The 16,981-nt window shown below is 36.3% G+C and overlaps 1 protein-coding gene and 1 long non-coding RNA gene across 4 annotated transcripts in view; one reads left to right on the forward strand and one right to left on the reverse strand.

The window, feature by feature from the left end:
• LOC100744184 overlaps nt 1-16,981 on the reverse strand; it is a 174,900-nt gene that overhangs the window by 67,159 nt on the left and 90,760 nt on the right. The gene's annotated exons all lie outside the window — the stretch shown is intronic.
• The window catches only part of LOC117151874, a 117,911-nt gene continuing 115,281 nt past the window's right edge, over nt 14,352-16,981 (forward strand). The window contains exons 1-2 of the long non-coding RNA XR_004462029.1: nt 14,352-16,066; nt 16,153-16,256. This is a non-coding gene — a long non-coding RNA (uncharacterized LOC117151874). The remainder of the gene's footprint in view (nt 16,067-16,152; nt 16,257-16,981) is intronic.

Raw genomic sequence — 16,981 nt, forward strand, 5'->3', positions numbered from 1 at the left:
GTCAATACCACCTAATGACAAAATCCGCAATCACTCAGTTGCCAAGCCAATACTTCAATTTACAACGTCGCGTGGTCGTATTTCTTTCACCAAGTACATATACAAAGGCGGATGTACGATATTGAATTCATACAGAGATTCAGATGCGAAAATGAGTTCAGCGTTCGGTATATCGAACGCTTTCTTTTCGCATGCGAGATCAAGGATGTAGCGAAACAGGTTGACATTTGAGTTGGTTTTGCAATTGGCCTCGTCCGGCGCTCGTTTCGGGAAACGAGGAGCACGCAAGATTGCGCAAGCAATCAACCGGATTTCGCAACGTGTTTAACATTAAAGGCTCCCGTGGCCGCGACACAGCGAGAGCGTGGGCACGCAAAAGTATACCGATATATTTCGTGGGCCCACGCGCGCTCGCGAACGACATTCCTTTCAACATCGGGGCCCGGTCAGCCAACGGACAAGTTGATGCCCACGTATGCGGTGAATAGGAACAGCTGTCAAACGCCAGAAACCGAAACGTGCGTTGGGAAGTGTCGACTGCGAGAGATCCTTCGATATAACGGAAACACGTGACCTACTTTGCGCATTTTCTCACCTATTTTCGTTTTCTCCAATCTTTTTCAATTTTTTTTTTGGTAAATTACTTAAAGTACGAAGGAATATTATAAATGATTCTGTTGGTTCAATTTCAAGAAGCGAAGAAATCTTATAAACTTGACGCGACACGTTATTCGTATAGTATGACAAAGCTTAATTTTGATCTTGCTGCTTTTATGTCTCAATTTTGCTGCAATTTTTAGGATTTTTAATGTTTTTCTTGAACAGATTTTTTTTCTACTAAACGAATTTTAACTCGGCTATAGCGCTTTAGCCGAAGTAAGTAAACATAGACATTTGCATGCATCTTATAATAAAATGAAATAGTATGCAGAATCATTAAATAAGCTTTGAAAATCGTTTAATTCCACTATACGTTATGCAAATAAGTTCTCTCAACGATAAAAATAAATTCGACTGTTTCACTCACCCACTCGACAGCATCGTTCAGGAAGAATAAATTCAGAATGTTTTCTCACTCACCTGGAACAAAGAGAGAAACATTTTCTATCAATAAATCGTTGGAAGCGAAATATCGGTTAGACAGGTGGTCTGCATCCACCTGTCCACAGCGAAAAATACCAGATAATTATTAAACTATTGTATACTACATTCTATTGGATTTCTTGTCACATCGGCTGTTATGTGTCTGTTTGATTTCCTGTTGTCGCGTAATCGCTATTACGTGACGAGCTGCCTCGAGCTATGCGAGTTTCTTATTGTGTGTCATTGGAATAATTCCACAGATTTCCAATAAATCGTGCATAATATCGGCGTAAAGACGGTTACCAGAAGGAATAAATCTTCATCCCATACTCGAGGAAAATTTATCTTGACTCTGGAATTTCTAAAATATTCTTTGGAAAAAAGAAATTTTTCTTCTTGAATACTTTTTCCCCCGTCACAAGATGAAGATAAAAATGAAAATTTTGTTCATCTCATTCTTCTTTATCGATAATCTTTAAATTCAGGTTTACATTATCAATTAAATTTGAATCGAAGTGCTGAAGATTCATCAATGATGTATCTTACCTTATCGATATTCTAATCTTTACGCAATATATTTTTACATAACGAGAAAAGACCGTAAAGCTATTTGAAAACTGGTCAAAAGAAACGGTGCATTTATTGTTTAATGATATGCTAGTTCCATAAAGACACACCACCTTAATAACAGTAATTTAATAAAAAATAAATTGTTCTTAAATTTCACTAGAAACTTTCTTCATTATCTTTCTTCCATGATATATATCAAGTTTCGTATAAAATACAGTTTCACGATTACAATAGTTAAAGAAATGATATCGCGTGCGCATTTAAACCCGACATACTGTATACTGTATACACTTTACACGTCAGCTACCGTGACCAAGTCATTGTTAACGATCCACATTTAATCGCGTGTGTCAGAAGAAAGCCAGAAGAACGTAATTCATTCGGTAGAGAAACAGGAAGAGAGGATGAAAGAAAGAGGAGAAAGGGGGGAAGGGGAGGTTACTTTTAAACGGTTGAGTTGTTCGTCTTTTATACGTAGTTAGCATAATGTAATCCATCGCATTATGCAGCTAGAGCTTCGCATTATCCGATCCGTGCGTCGTGTGGGCTCGTTCGGTGAGTTATCGAGCAACGGACATGCCAATTAATCGCATTGTGCGTTTCGCGCACGTAGGACTCGCCAAAATTATTGCGGACGCGTGTACGATGAGGAGTCTGCACGCGAAGCATAGGCAATCCGTTGAAATCGCGGATTTTTGTCAAGGATGATTAATGGATGAGGCTGGATGAGCTTTCGAGCACTAGAACTTGTATGTTCGGTTAAATATAGAACGGGTTTTGATATATCGTACGAACTGTTCACGTTTAGATACTGTAACCATCTCTAACTATCTGCATTTACAAGTATTGGATATTTATAAATCATACGGCGATTTTGAAAAACAAGAAGAAATAACAGATACCAGATAATGGATAACAATGCGAAGCCTGGGATTAATGGATTATAATTTTCATACGTGAAATGTGAGGGAGAAAGTTTGATGTTCTATGAAGAAATTGTAAGATATTATCGAAAGAAAATCGCGATAGAAAGTTTGTAATTGATCAGTGACATCTACGATGAGATAGATGCTGACTTTATTCATTAATTTGTGTTTCTGTAACTGATTGTGAGAAATAGCGTATCAGAGTTTTTGGCGTTACGTTAAGTGCTGTGTATCGCACACCAGATATAAATTACTCTTGATTTTTAAATTTTATGAATTTTATGAATTCATTATGTACAATGTAATAACAGCAATATATATAAATAACAAATAATAATTTTATTGCACTTAATATTAGAAGCCAAAATACAAAGAAACAATACACTTTATCTTTATTTAATTATTTATTAATTAGTAGAATATTGAGACCATCCAAGTGCGAACAACCACGCACAATTGCCACGCCACATATCGATTTAATTACATTCACTTACACTCGAAATATAAAGAAATACAACGTTAATATATCATACCACGCTGGAAGACAATATGCTTCTAAAAATACTCGTGTCGAAGTTAAAGGGAGCCTCTCAAACAAGAACAAAACTCCGTCTCTTTAGAATCAAAAGCACGCCCCAAAAGACCAAACGTAATTAAACGAGTTCAAACAGAAGATGCTTTCGCGCGGCATTCGCATGGCGCGTTACATTCCAAATGTTTCTGTTCGAAAACCGAGGCGTGGTCCCCGTGAAATTCCTTGAATCGCCCCTTTCTCTGTATTAGGATCTTGTCATCGAAGCTGGCGATGTGACAACTAGAAAATCGGGCTGTGGTATTCGCTGGTTTAACGCGGAACGTTCCACCTGGACAGGGCTGAAAGAGGCGGAGCAGAAAGTAGAAGAAAGAGAGGAACGAAGCACGAAAAGGGAGGGAAAGAGTGGAGAGATGGTGTATCGACAGATACGCCTCGGTCGAGGTAGACCGTGCTCGCGCGGAAAGTCCTCGCCGCGATTTGCATAATGAGAAATTATGTGTGCGCTGGCAGAAAGCGTACCGTGACACATATACCGATCGGGTGAAACCGTGCGTGCACGCACACCAGCGCTGTAATCGTTATTGGTTATTTACATCGGCGTCGGAATCGGCTATCCCACACATGAATTACTTGGCGAATTTCTGCAGGCTGTAATTACAAGGGTTTACGCCGATAAGGGACCCGGACAGACGGGGGAGGAATGACTCATGAAGGAGGCGTTAGAACGAGGCGTGAGAAATTACAGGGAATATATACCGATTTTCGATTATTGCTCGTTAAGAGATTGTAGGGAGAAATTGTGCAGCGTGGTTCATTACCGATACTTAAATGCGAATATATAAGCGTTTTCAATTTGACGAGTTGAGGGGTTCTGAGAAAGGCTAGCTACTGCTTGTGAAGTAAACGTTCATTTTCTCACCAAATAGAGTAATTTTCTTTCTATACGTTTTCTTACTATGTATGTCTTTGGAAATCTCAAACGATAACAATTAAGAAATGTGGGATAGTGTGAAGTCAGGGAAGGACGTGGCGTGAGGGGTAATTGTTTATAAACGTTGTCAAGGAGTGTTGTGAGTGTTACCAAGGTTTGTTAAGGGAAAAATGAGCGTGGAAAATGCTGTCAAAGTTGAATTTATCGTGGTCGAGTGAAGTTCGTTGTGTTATTGTGACGTAGAATTAGTGAGAAACGAATACGCGAAACGCGGTATTATATTCGATTTTGTGAGAGTGCAACGATCATTCTGTTTTCTGTTAACTTATAATATAACATTCCTACAGAAATAATTATATCATCATGATAATTCAATATATCTAAGTAATTAAAGTACGTCTTCTTATTATTGTTACCCGGATGATATTCCTTTTCTTCTGAATCAAACTATACACGAACGCACGTTCATGAATCTATTAATAAGATTATCAATTTATTGATATAGACTCTCGGAATACGATAATAAATGGTAGATTAATGGGATGCAAAAAAGAATCCATTCACGGATGAATATCAGAGAAACTAAGGAGGAAGTGGGTCTGGAAGGAAACAATCGTTTACCTAAAAGTTCTGGAAAGTTCTTTCTTTTTTTTGCGTGGCAGATCATTAAAACTCCTAAAGAGCATCGTTGACTTTCTTTAGTTCGACGCATTCCGAAGACGGCGCGATTCATTCACAGAACAAAACGGCTGATACGGCGCGTCTAACCATATACTTTCTCCGTCTTATGTAGCATTAATTGCAGCATGTGAGCCGCAATTACGCCACATCTGAGTGTTCATCGATATAAAATCGCGCCATTAGCCGTGCAAGTATGAATTATCCGACAAACGCGAGCCACGTGGTGCTTCGGTACTCGATTAACCGGATAAATGACGAACGTGAACATACCTTTCCGGCCATCTCATGCAAGAAGGATAAATATTAATTCATTAGTCGCTTCGCTGCCTCCGGTGTAGCGTAGAATGAGTACGCTCCTTTAGCTAACTTGCATATGCGACGCTATTTCTACTGATAAGTATTATACTGATGAGTATGAATAATAAAAAAATGTTATACAAGCGTAAGTCTTTTAAAACTTAATTGGAGAGTTATAATAAAAATATGATTACGAGAGAAATAGTAAGGTATATAGCGGTTACTATACTGTAAGATAAGAATAGGTTCATTATACATACTAACAAATTTGATTAGAAAATACTGATACACTTTGCATGATATTTTTTTCCATAACGTGTATTTTGTTAAGATACCGTGTAAAATTTCTACATATGAAAAAGAGCTATTTAATTCTTTATCGGTCATTGATCACATACGACATCATTTATGTCTATGTTTGTACGTAGTTTGCGATATCTCAAAATCAGCACTACAATACCAATTTCAAAATGATTGTGTTTTTAAATTTTATTGCTTGAATTTTTTCCCTTCCAAAGGATTATTTAATTTTATCTAATGCTATCTATTTCTTTGCGCTACTATACATTAAAATATAGCCAACATCTCTTCCCATAATTACTACAATGCCGGAAAACTGCAAAATTATTATATTAGTAATTAATTAGTAAGATGGTATTCTATTGCGAATATTTGGAATCATCAGATTGGAATTTATAATTCATATTATGCGACTGAAGATTTTCTGACGCTGAATCATAATTAATTGAGATCACATAAAGTTTCTTGCTCTGAGGTATACAGGGTGGTTCGTAACTGGTGGTACAAGCGAAAAGGGGGTGATTCTACGCGAGAAAAGAAGTAGAAAATATAAAATAAAATTTTTTTTTTAATTTTTTTTCTTTTTTCCATCGAGACAACGATTTACAGTGAGATCCGTTATAACGTACTACACGCGTACCGAGCGAAAATTCAAAGTCGATTTTCTCGAAAACAAAGCCTCAAACGAAAAATTTTTATTCTATATTTTCGACTTCTTTTTTAACGTAGAATCACCCCCTTTCCGCTTTTACCACCAGTTACCAACCACTCTGTATATCATTTCCAATAATTTATCAACTTCCACGTCTTTTGAAACCAAAGAAATATTTATACCACCGTTCATAAGTCATAAGTATAAATGCATGCTGCAAAATGCAATTAATATTTACTAATCATGTATATTATAAGAAAATAAGGAAATTATTAGTAGAAGTATTTGCATATTTTTAATAATTGCAGAAATACAAATTCTGGAATACATGCATTTTAATCATCTTAGATTTGACAATTATAGTGTCAAATATCTGAAATTATTATATCCTGAAACTATGTATCTCCCCGGAAGGATCGAATACCTCTAATTCGATAGAATCAGTTGAACTCACCGTCCAGTTCAACTTTCACAATTTTGAAAAAAGGCAAAAACGAGAAAAAATTATCTTCGGAACTTTCCATCGTAAAAAACTACAAGAACCAGTAATATTTCGTAACTATAATAAAAATTCATTGAATTTCACTTCTTGCTTAAATATCGATCAGCGATAATTTGCATCCTGTACACGTGCATCATTATAGATTACTAATATCCGTAGCCAATATAATCAGCGATTACGTTCGCGTTATGATAGGCTATCTCATTGCGTACGTGATACAGGTTGACATTTGAAACGAAGGCGATCGAGAAAGCGACAAACGGCACAATTATATCAACCATTCCGTCCATGTTTTAACGCAATACTGGATACTTATAACACGGCTGGTTATTCTCGGATCATTGAGCCTGGTCTGACGTAACGAACTTGTCTGATCTCTATAGCCGTCAACAGCGCGATCCACGTTCTGTTTCCGTGAACGAGAAAACGCGCGTTTCCACATTTTAAATAATCGTTTGGCCACTCGCGGAAACGACCTCGAGATTTATGACACGAACAGAGTTCTTTAGTTGCGTAAAGGAATTATTGAAATATTCGATCGATAGATCACATACGCGCAATGATTAATATATTATAAACAAACTGTTTGCTAGAAGCAATTATATGCCACACTACTGATTAAGAAAGTGGCGAGTAAATCTGGAACTTTTATCATACAGCAATAAAGAACAATCATTGGGAAATAATCGGAGGCTAAATTGAAATTGCAGAAATCAATCGGAGAGTAGGTAGAGTACCGTAGAAAGTAATCAAAGAAGTATTATTCGAAGAGTAGGCAGGGTTGCAGGAAGTTGTCGAAGAATGGACCCAGTTGCAGAAATCAAAGAGTAGGTAGAATCGCAGATAATGTTTAAAGGACAAAGTTGTTAGAACACGTTTCTATTTTGAATGATAGAAAACAAAGAAAGCATTAAATAATAAATTAGATTTTCAATATCACAGGAAGAATTTATTGAAAAAATTGAAGCTTAAGATTATCACATACACGATTAATGGCAAAACTTATATATTGTGTAGACAATTTAAATATTCATACACACTGAACTGACTTTAATTATTCATACGCTACACGTTCGATTTTCATTATCTCCATCTTTGATTTTTTCTGTTCTATATCACTTTACTTAAGCATTAAAGCACTCGATAAATCTTTTGATTTTTAACAAAGACCGACATTGACGGTTTAATCAGTGCACGCGAGGTTCTTTTGCAGAAATGCAAATCCAACATGGTGAATGTATAATTTATGTACGTGATAGCTTGTATAATTTATAGTAAAGCGCTATCGGAACAGGCTTTAATACAAGATCAGTAAAAATTATATCGCGTAATTTAATTAAGCCACGCGTGTCGTTAAATTGGCACGGCCTGACATAATGTGATCGCTCCAAGGGCGTTCAATTTGTCGAGATTCCATCTTCGATGTGAATCATCGTCGCTGTAAAAGCGTGATTTCTGATTTATTCTCTAGCGTTTACTGTAACCTGCTGTCGCTATTATTATAAATGCAGCTTTTTCTTTCTACATGTTTCTTGTTTAAATAGGGAAATGACTCTAAATCAGAATAATAAAAGGATTTGGACCTTGATTTAGACACAAATTATGTATCATTGTACGTTGAATTTAATTTTAATTAATAACCACACGATTATTAATAATTTCGTTGTGTTATCCATATAAAAACTAGAATGTAGAGAGTTAAAAATGCAGGCAGCAATTATAATTAATTGCCTAAATGAAGCCTTACAAACCTATCAAAAGCTTCAAATAGCATCTACGAAGTTTAAAAAAACTTAATAGATGAAATTTAAACTGTGAAACACAATAAATAATAATAACACAAACCAATAACAATTAATTGGTAGAAGTTCAATCCGTTAAACAGTCTTAACCCCACACTCGACTAACTTCCTATCAATTACAAGTATTTTAATCGTAATTAAAATTACGCTAAAAGCAATTAGCAACACATCAACGTAACCAAATGCAATACTTCGCGAATCTACCAAGTTTCAATCTAATTTTTAAAGCCACTGTCGTATCGCATGCAATCTCTTAATTTAAATAAAAAAAGCAAGGAAAGGGAATTTTATTCTCTGGAATCAAGACAATCAACGCGAGCAGAGTTTGCTCGGCCTCAGCGGAGCAATGCAATTAATTATCGTTAATCGCGGCGATTAATCGCGCGGCGGTCTAGGCATCTCGGTATGAATTACTATGTCGCGGGCCGTGTAACCGTAACTCAGCGTCATCTGTGCACCAGTTATCGTTCCTTATCGACCAACGAGCAACTTGCTTCTCTTGTCACGCGTTCTTTCGTCGAAACGCTCTCTCCTGGCCGTGGAAACGCGCATAAATCGCGATTTTGCGCAACGACACGCATGCAAAGTGGCGCGGGAACGCGAGCAGATTTTCCTTGGCGATAAGTACTCGACGCGGCTAGGTCCGAAAGGAAAAGTTGTCCTGGGTAAATCGGCCGTTCCGGCTGACGTGCGAAGCGTTACGCGGGCGAAAAGCCGAGCGAACTTCTCAAGGAGTTCCAGTGACTGCGTGGAACAGGTAATTCGTGTCTGACCACGCGGACACGTTTCTTCTGACCTGTCTTCGTGACTGGCGACGACCTTCTGCGGCCGACATATCTGACAGAAGTGATATAGAGGCGGAAATAGAAGGACGAATGTGGAGTATGGGTGGGAATGTGACGTTAGTCGCGTGAAGGAAGAAATAAGAATGTCGGAAAGAAACGAAACAGAAATATTACGACAGGATTTTACACCTTTAGATCGGTGTAGTTTTATAAAAAAAAAAAAAAAAAAATAAGTGCAAAATTGTCTTACACCTTTTCTCCTCTTTATAAATGTTCATCGATTCAAAAATGTAGGATATTGCTGCGATATTCATGACGTATAATTTTGATACATCCTGTACAGTGATACACATAAATTAATAAAAATGATTATGTTAAATATGACTGTACGCTAAAGGAAAAGTATCATCTTTTTTGATAAAAGTTATTTGGTTTCTCGTTTTTAGCATTTATATCAAAAAGTTTCCTTTTATCTCTATACGTAGTTCTCAATATATTCAAAATGATCTAATCTGGTAGTATTTCATAAACGTTTCAAAGCTTAGACGTTTTTCTCTGTCACATCATTCTCTGTTGCAAATTATGATGATCAAAATTGTTTAAAAGTATTAGTATACAGTGACAAATAATACGAATATAGTATTTCATACAGTATTATGTAGAAGTAATCTAAGAATATTCGTGAAAACTGTATGTACTAACTAGTTTTAAATTAATTAACATAATACAATAAACAACAAGGTAGATATACAAGAAGATATTAGAAAGAGCCAGAGAATGAGAAAAGAGCGCTCGAGAATCTAGAAAAATTGCACAAATTATAAAATAAAAATAATGTAAAACAATAATTAAAAAAGCGAATGGAAAAGAAAGGAAAAAGTAGTAGACGCGTGGAACGTATACAGATAGTATAATAGTGAAACAAGAAGGGGATGTAGGGCGAAGGAAAGAAGAATCGAAGGACTCGCGCGTGAAAAAAGGGAGCGCGGCGAAGTGGAGTAAATGTCAACGGTTAATTGCGAGTACGTGGACTAATATATGCGTTCTTACTAGAATGGACTCTCCGGAGGGCTATTTCACAGCGTATACGTTGGAAACTTGGTTAGAGTGTATTGCCACTGTAAATCAATCGACGGTCCCTTTACAAGGCGGCTGCGGTTGTACACGTGGTGTTTAATTAAACCATTATTCGCCAGTTCAACGTAGAGTGCTGTCCGAATGACGAAATGCCGATAAGCAAATGCGCGTTTGCGCCATAATTAGTGCGTATATCGTTGAATCGTTCTTCGCTGAGATTTAAAACGAAGAGCAAGACCTACGCTCTTTCACCCCACCCTTTTATTTTGTACAGTGCAAGAGTAATTTTAATTTAGCGACAAGTAACAGGCGATTACCTTTTTTCTTTTAAATTGAAACTTGTTTATATGTATCTCTGTATTTGTTACATCTCTGTTAATACAGAATAGTTTGTTTTCTTTATGTTATTAAAGGATAATATTGCAAGATACCTAATTTACGATTTCATAATATACTATTTACAATACATTTTTAGGATCATAGATATTTTTGGAAAATTAGCTAATATGTAGTAGTAATAAGTACAATAATATATTTACTAACATATTTGATTTAGATCTCATCTCTCTGTAATATACTCTTTAAATACACTTGTATCTACCTTCCAACACATTATAAAGAAAGATATCAAAATGAAATGAATCAACGTCGCTTCCCAAATAAAAAAAGAAAAGATCTACACAATAGAGTTCTTTACTCTCTAACGATCTAATTTAAACCAACCACTATAACCACAATTCACAACGAGCCAACATTTCCAATCTCGACGTTCCTAGCTCTCGTTGCTGCATAACGGGCATCCACGAATCGCGTTATCTCGATGGTGTCTTAGGACGAAATCGACGGTTCGAGGCAATCGTAGGAAACTAGATCGAACACGCGGATGACCTTTTTTCCCTCTCGCGATTTATCTTCCGCCTTGGCGCTGAATCCAGCGATTGAACGATCGCTATCCATAAATCTATATTCGCTATGGTATTTAGAGTTTAAAAAGAAACCACTCCTCTACGCGGATCCTCATTAATCTTCGATGGCCGGCTGATTGAAAATACTTTGACGTTTGAATCACGAGCGGCGGAAAGGGCCCTCGGCCAGGTGGATTATCGTTCCTTTAATGAGCAGCCAACTTTATTATCCCGTAACGATTAGAGACGCTTGATAAACCGATAGAAAATCCTTTGCCAGCGTCAGAGCGTAGATAAGGCGGATGCTCGGTTTCCAAAGAGGGGTCGACCCTCTTTTCTCTCTTTCTCTCCCGGCCACCTTTGTACCATCCAGCAGAAACCAGGAACGAACGAACGGTGTTGAACGTGAACTTGTTGCAACTTCCGTATTCCTGTATCTCTGATACCGAGTGTCTCTTAATGCAACGTATGCCGGTATAATACGTATATAACAGCGTTTCCAACCGGAGTAAATCTGCTCGTAGAACTTTAACAAGTGGTACTTATTGCTTTTGTGAGACTGTATAAGGATATCTTGAATTTGGTAGTACGGAGAGAAACTATTGCGCTTTTTGTGGAATTTCTTTTTAATGCGTGAATCGTGATGTTACGTTGCTTTAATCCTGTATACTCGGAATGCCAGTTATACTGGTCAACGATCCTTTTGGTCTCATATAAGTCTCATAAAGGTATCCACTTTAAAAAGTTATTAGGTAAAAGCTCTATATCTGAAGATATTTTTTTTCTTTCTTAAAGGTATTTTTACGTAAGTAATAAATATACAAAATAAAATAACGCAGAGTATTATAACTTAAATTACTTATAAAATTACTATTAATTCCCCTAATTAAAGATTCATTAAATTAATAAGGCGTAAGTGCGAAACTTTCCCTGAATCTCTATTTCATCCTATGGCTGACAAGTTCTTATTCGAACCAGTGATTCTGATGAGTTACTGCACGTAGATGCAACAATCTATCTCTTTCTTTTGTGGCTTCTTCATCGATTTCTTTCCTGACCTTTCCGTGAGCACGACGGTGCAAGCAACAGGTTTTAATTTAAGACTCCGGTAAGCTTTCGCTTTTCTCCTCTGCTCCCTCGCTTTTACTTTTCCATTTTCCGTCCCGTGACACGACCTCCGGATGATTTGTCATAATAACTTTCTAACGCGTGTCAGTGTTTCGAATTATTACCGCAAATATGTGCTTGCTGCAATTTGCTCTATGTATGAGGAAATATAATAAATAAAGAATGCCCACAAAACACTGAACTAATGATTCATTAATAGTGAAAAACACGTGAAGAGTTATAATTAACATTTTGACAACTTATATTCAGTATTATCCATGATTTGTATACAATTTTATGCACTATGTATGCTTTTTAAAAAAAGGATATCAGTAGTTTCTATCAGTACCTTTAAAAATACTGCACTCGTAAATTCCAATCTCAAAATAGTAGGGATCAAAAGAACTTATAATTTTTTTAACAAAAGCATTCGATACCTCACAGTGTTATGACATTTTTTCAAATAATATATGACGTATGTATTTGCTTTTATTTTTATGCCTCAGGACCAGCATAATTGGAACTATTATATTATGTATCTCCACATGCAACAGTACATGTAACTCGCACATATGTGATAAACAATGGCGCGCCAGTTATTATTCTGTTTTAAACCCCGACACGTAAGACAGCCGTAGATAATAATAGAAAGTCGGTATCGTGTCATGATAAATATTCGCCTGGAAGCGACACGAAGGTGACTTTGATATTGCAACTATGACGAAAGAAAGCTTTGCTTTTTCGTTTGCCTGAAATTGTGCGGAGAAATCGATGGAATGTGTTTTCATGTTGCATGTTGCTCAAGAATTAAATTCGCAATAGAGAACGCTCTAATTGCTTCCGTAGTAGATCAGTTAAAAATTATAAATTTAAGGTGAAAGTAATTTATAACTGTATCGTGTAACAAATGACGAATTTCATTGGGTTTAATTTAGATTGAAACTATTGCAGTTTATTAGAAAAATTGAATTACTAAATATCCATATTATCACAGATTTACTACCAATATTACCATTGTAGTTCCAGCATTTATAATCTTCTTAACAGAAATATATAAACGTAAATATACGTATGCTTTCGATTATAAAATGCAATTCTCTAATGTTACTCTTATGAAAATTAATTGCTGGCATAAATATAATTTTGGTATTATATAAATGACTACGATTTTGAAAGGTGAACCAGTTTAGGAGAAAATTCGCAAATAATGGAGAATGCTCGAACGAAGGTGTAACGTTCTTTTCATTCCAAACAAGACAACCTTGCAGGGAACATATCACGTGGGTGTATAACCGAGACGAGCGCTCAACTCTTAGGACGCAATAGCTTGAGTTGGGCGAGGTCGTGGTAGGTCGTTCGGTCCATACAACGCTCGATGTGAGATAAAGGTGGTCTCGTACGAAACCGAAAGGAACGAATATAAGCTCAATTTATAAACCGGGAACGGCATTCTTTGGTAAAGGCAACAGTCATGCAGAACCTGTCTTCTAATTGCTACGCTACGGAGTCTGCTATGTGCAATATGTACTCGCATATTCAGTAATTCGATTAAATATTATTGCGCGATAAATTCTGTTTTATGTGTAACCAGTTTCAATAGAGTTTACTTTCTATTATACATATTATACTTCTATGTTGAATTCGTTTGCCGAAAATGAAACTAAGAATTCAAATTAATTTAAGGAAAACTTTGTTTATATAATAAATTTATGCAAGGAAAATTGCAATATATTCTGTGAAATTAAAAGTAATTACGCAATTTTTTGGAAAAAGGATCCATAAGATAAAATGATGGATGGAATATATTGCATTAAAAGTTTTAGTTTTAGTTTGTTGTGATTAGCTACGTCTGAATTGATAATTGTAATATTCAATGATTATATAAATACAAATTTCAATATTCAAACTATTTAAATAAATACTCTATATATTTAACATGGATCTAGGTCTTTTTCTCAGAAAACTACTTTAATTTTTTTTTAATATATTTTTAAATATATAAATATACAATTAAATTTGAAATTTGAATCACTACATAATTTGATTTGTCTCTATTCTTCCCAATTTCCATGTCCATAAATAATGATACGTAGTGGACGATATAATTCAATATTTTTAACCCATTTAGAGACAAACACAATCATTCATATACGATATATATAGTTAAATTGTGACAAGTTCGTATCATCTATTTATACTGTTATTTTTTGTCTGTCATCAATAAGATAAGATAAGATATATACAAACAAAATTCTCTATTTAAATACAATAATAATACGAACGATTACTGGGATGCCAATCTCTCGTAGAAGACTCATCCAGTATGTCGGCAGAAAATTCCATCGGAGATCATGCACCTAACTTCACACACGAGGACAATCGCATACAGCAATCACGCATGCGCTGGCGGACTAAGAACGACAAATTCTCTGGCAGTAGGCGGATCGGTCGTTACGTCGATAGTCTCGGTGCATCGTATTCTCGCAGATGTGCATCCTGTGCACGCATCATTCTTTCTCTCTCTTTTTTATACACACTTTCTATACCTCTCTTTTGCACTCTATATACCCGCCTCCGTGTAAATCGCGAATTCCATCGAGGATCAACTATCGGTCCACACTCGACGCCGGCCATCTTCTTATTGTTTCTTGTTTGCGATTTCTACGTACATATGTGGCACACCTTCTAGGTATACATGTATATCAATGAGTTCACTAGGTTAACGGTTATCTCCCGATATTCCCTTATTCTCGTATTTCCTTGAACACTCGCGAATCAGAGAGAATTCTTTACGAAACAAGCATAAATACGTAAAAGATATGTTTATAGGTAGGACGCCCGTTCGACAACACGATTCCCGCGATTCTGTGCGACTGGAACGCTGGAATGAAAGGAATTGGAAGAGGGAACGAAGGAATTTTTTTTAATGTGATGAAGTCGTGGACAAGTGGTCACATAGTTACACTTGTATGTGCACGTGTAGAAAAAGGGTACACCTACTCGAATTTCTCCATGGAAAACTTCATTTTCCTCCTTCGTCGGTCATCGTTCTGGTTTTGTGTGATTTGCATTTATCTTGCCTTTTTTATAAATGGGGTTATGTACGAGTATATATTCTGTATACGGTCGTGTACAGCCGTGATTATGAGAGGTAAATAAAAACATATAACCAAATTCTGTAGAATTGACTATACAATATTAAGCTATCGTTAGGTTTAGCAAATCAGTTAAAATATTTTCTATAATAACATAAACTCATCCCTGAAAATCATAATTCAATTGTGGCAACTGACTGGTTACCAGCTATTGAGTTAAGGTATCATTTGTCGAATAAAGTACGTACTGTAATGTACATACACGCGCATATATTTTTTATATTTAAAAAATTGGTTGATTAGTTGCTTGATCTCAATGAATTCAGAACTACCTTATGAAATGTAGTTAGTCTATATATATAACAGAGTTCGTTGCATTCTGGTTTAATGTTTGTAGCTCGTAAAGTTTCTATAACCTTTATATCTCACGCATTTAATCTACGTGTCAGTTGGGAACGCGTGTCGCTGAAATTACGAAAGCGATCTCGGACTACCGTAGCACAGACTTCTCGTTTACATCGCGTCGAACACGATGTCCATTATCTGTCAAGTGTGGTGTAAACGTAACCTTATAAAACGTCGAGAATAATCATCAATGTCGATGATTATCGACAGTTCGAATCGAGCAGCATGTAATTATTTGCAAGGCGGAATTTGAAAAAAAGTGTCCCATTTCGTTTTCCTTCGCGCTCGTGTTCAAGTGCCGAGAAATCAACGATTGCTTAACTTAACCGATGCCTCGTAGATGTGGTGTACGGGTCTATACGGTGCAAAGAGAGAGGAAAAGAGAGCTTCGGGGTACGAACGACACGTGAACGGTTCGCCTTTCCATATTATTTATCTCTGGCCGCTTTATTAACGTCCTTCCTCCGCGGCTTATTAAATAAAGCAATTCCCTCCGTAGGTGACCTTTGGCCTCGGCGCAGATCCTGCAGAGATATCGGTTTCGTTTTCACCGTGACGCAGTGGTACGCGCGCACACATCGCAGTACACGCCTTTTGCCTTTTGTAAGTATATACAGTACGACGATTAATTCGTGTCCGTGAGTTCGTTACGCGTTTCGTTTCTCGCTCCTCCGTAGAGCGCTATGGAAGATGATGATACGGTAACTCGTGGTAGAAGTATGATTATATTACGTGTAACTCGAAGGTGCGGATTTACGAGGCATACTCGCGTTAATCTGCAACGTGTTTATCTTGTGTTTTTAGAGCCGCAGCATTTAAATGGTTTGTCGGTCTCGTGACTATATTTTCATGCTTTTTAACGCGTTACCTGAATCCTTTTTTTACCGTTTGATACGGCGAGTGCAATAATAGATATTATACTATGGCTGATATATTACAATTTATTTCAATCTTCCGTTCACTATCCACATATAAATAACATATTATACAGGTTAGTCAATAAGTTTGTAGGTAACTTCTCTTTAGCTTCTGTTGTAAAAGAGATATCCAAATATTACTATACGCATAGTGATTATATGATGCAACACCGTTGTTGATGTATATTAATGTATGATATCAATTATAACATAATAATTGCATCAGTCAATTTCACACTTCTGGTATGTTAACCCATCAATTAATCAAACAGATATTTATCAAAAACAACGACTTTTGATATCCTTAAAGAAATACGTGTGAACTTATTATACAACCTGACATATTAAAAAACGATGGCTGAACATAAATTTACGTTAACGATAGGAAATATTTTTTCCATTCATTTCTTA

The sequence above is a fragment of the Bombus impatiens genome, unplaced genomic scaffold, assembly GCF_000188095.3.
Source record: "Bombus impatiens unplaced genomic scaffold, BIMP_2.2 scf_0494, whole genome shotgun sequence".
Taxonomy (NCBI): domain Eukaryota; kingdom Metazoa; phylum Arthropoda; class Insecta; order Hymenoptera; family Apidae; genus Bombus; species Bombus impatiens.